This window comes from Penaeus japonicus, unplaced genomic scaffold (genome assembly GCF_977035675.1).
Source record: "Penaeus japonicus unplaced genomic scaffold, GWHDUDI00000001_assembly GWHDUDI00000040, whole genome shotgun sequence".
NCBI lineage: Eukaryota > Metazoa > Arthropoda > Malacostraca > Decapoda > Penaeidae > Penaeus > Penaeus japonicus.
Genome location: NW_028234442.1, coordinates 5,268,732 through 5,271,993, shown reverse-complemented (window position 1 = coordinate 5,271,993; position 3,262 = coordinate 5,268,732).

The following is a 3,262-nucleotide window of genomic DNA, read 5'->3' as shown; positions in this document are numbered from 1 at the left end:
GGACACACCTCATTACGATGCAATGATAAAGATACAGATAAATTTATGTGCGGTAAATATGCTGGAGCTCATGATACTACTACATGCAAGGAAAAGACCCTCAAGTGTGCTAACTGTGGAGGTCCCCATCAGTCAGGCTCTGCTGAATGCAGCAGCCTGAAGACGGAGACTGAGACATTGGCATACATGAGAGAACACGATGTTAGTTACCGTGAGGCCAAGAAGAAAGTGGAAGGTTTGACAAGCAAACCCAATACTTCTTACGCCTCAGCTGTAACTAACAAAGTTTCCAATGCAAGCAGTATTAGTCAGCAGCTCGCAGCTAAGGACCAGGAAATTTCGGAATTAAAGGAAACGGTTAAAAATGTAATGAATCAGGTTAAAGAATTGACTAAAACAATAAAGGAATTTGCTGAATCAACCCAGCAAAAAAAGCATCATAAGGAGGATGATACCAAATCACAATCTGGATCACACCTCTTAGTCCAGGCGACCCCTACTAGAACTTCGTCTGGTGGTAGTTCTGCTCGTAAGAGCAGATCATCTTCTGCCGGGCGTCTCTCTAGTGGAGGGGAGCAGGCCATGGAGGCTACTGTCTCCAAAAATTCCCGAGAGAGGCCCTCGGGAAGCGAGGGAGAGGAGGAGGCGCCTCCCTCCCAAAAAAAGAAAATAAAAACCGCCGGACAAGGCATTTCCAAACCCCATAAAACGTAATCCACGCGTATACCATTATACAATGGAACTGTCGAAGTCTTAGATCAAAATTAAATTCCCTTAGATTATTAGCCTCGTCCTATGCTCCCGATATTATCGTTCTACAAGAAAGCCATTTAAACGACCAAGTCTCTGACGAGGTCGTATCGCTAAGAAACTACCATTTTTGTAGAAAAGACCGAGAGGGAAGGGGTGGAGGCGGAGTCGCCATGTACATCCACCAGAATCTCCCTTTCATTGAAGTGACAATTAATTCTACTTTGGAACACGTCGCATGCAAAGTAAAATTCAATAACACGTATCTGACTATATGCTCAGTTTATTGTCCACCTGATAAAATGCTGATCTATGATGAGCTTTTTGCTATTCAGGACAGTCTGCCAAATAATAAATTAATTTTAGGTGATTTTAATGCTCGTCATACATCATGGGGTTCCCTGCGGGTGAATGGTAGAGGTGAGCAAGTAGTTAAGTTGATCAAACGACTCTGATCTGGTTCTTCTAAATGATGGTAGTCCAACGCGAATAGACGATAATACCGGTAATTTGAGCTTTATTGATCTATCACTGGTCTCTTCAACACTAGCAGCCAAGTGCCTGTGGCACACCATTGACGACTCGTTGGGAAGCGATCACCTTCCGATTTGTATTCAATATTCATGCGACACCACGAGGACGCCTTCAGCACCCAAATTTAACGTAAAAAGAGCAGATTGGGTCGCCTTCACAAGGAGCGTCAAGCTCGAAGTTGTTGGAGAAACCATTGATGATAAAGTAAACAATGTTCAAAATTGTATTATAAATGCAGCAATGGCAACCATCCCTAAGACTTCGACAGATAGCTTTAAGCATAGAGTTCCATGGTGGACACCAGATTGCCGCAGGGCGCTATGTGAACGAAATAGGGCCTACAGGCTTTTCCATAATAACATTACAAACGAGAACTTTCGCAATTACAAACAAGCGAGAGCTAGGGCTCGTAGAACAATCAGACAAGCCAAAAGAGACTCCTGGCGAAGCTTTGTCTCTACAATTAATAGTAACACCAAGTTATCAGAGGTTTGGTCCACAGTCAATAGAATAAATAGAAAAAAGTATCAATAAAAATCAGAAATATCATTCATGAGGGAAATAATTACGATTCACCTAGAGACATAGCTAACATAATCGCCAGGCAGTTCTCTTATACAAGCAGCTCGGAAAACTACAATCCTGCATTCCTGACAACCAAGGAAGCAGCCGAGCTGCAACCAATTCACTTTGTCACAGGAGATAATTTTGATTACAATAAAGATCTTACAATGAATGAGCTTGTCCGAGCCCTAGAAGCCTGTAGAGGAACATCCCCAGGCCCCGATGAGATTCGATATGAGATGATAAAGCTTCTTAATCATGATGACATGATTAAGTTGCTAGAAGTGTACAATGATATTTGGAAAAGTCAGACTTTTCCAAATTCATGGCACTTCGCCCACATCATTCCCATATTGAAAGGAGGGGGAAATCCCAGATCCGCCATTTCTTACCGCCCAATTGCGTTGACAAGCTGCTTATGCAAGGTCATGGAAAGAATTGTTAATAGTAGGCTATTGCATCTTTTAAATACCAGGAATTTACTAGTTGACGAGCAGTGCGGCTTCCGAAAGGGACGCCAAACTCTCGATCAGCTAGTAAAACTGGAAAGTCATATTCATGAGGCATTTGCCAAAAAGCATTTTTTGATTTCAGTATTTTTAGATATAGGAAAAGCCTACGACATGACATGGCGACATGGCCTACTCAGAAAACTTTATGCTTTCGGATTACGTGGAAACAAGCTTGCCTTGTTTTATCCAAAATTTCATTTCTGACAGAACTTTTTCTGTCAAATTATTTTCCGACAACGTCACTTTCTCGGACATTTTTGTCCAGGCAAACGGGGTCCCACAAGGAAGTGTCTTGTCTCCCACCCTATTTTTATGTATGATAAATGACATTTTACCATCTCCTCCTCGAAATCTTAAATACTCACTGTACGCCGATGATTGTGCATTATGGCACTCCAGCAATAATGCAGAGTTCTCGGCAAATCGGATCCAATTGGCACTGGATATGATTCATAACTGGGGCCTCCAGTGGGGTTTTAAGTTTTCCATTAGAAAGAGTATTGGCGTGGTTTTTACACATAGGAGAAAGCCCAACATCAGGCTAACTCTAGACAACCATCCAATACCTATTCAAAATTCAGCTAGATTTCTTGGTCTACTCTTTGATAGTAGATTAAATTGGAAAGACCACATTGGTCAGTTAAAGAATAAATGTCAAAAAGCACTTAATTTATTAAAGTGCATTTCTGGACACAAATGGGGAGCTGATAGAAAGTCTTTACTGATGTTATATAAATCCCTGATTAGGTCTAAAGTAGATTATGGGTCAATCGTGTATGGCTCGGCAACGAGCTCAACTCTGAAAGGTCTGAATGTCGTGCAGAATGCGTGTTTACGCGTCTGTCTTGGAGCCCTTAAGTGCACTCGCATTGAGCGCCTAGAGGTAGAGTCGGGAGTACCTC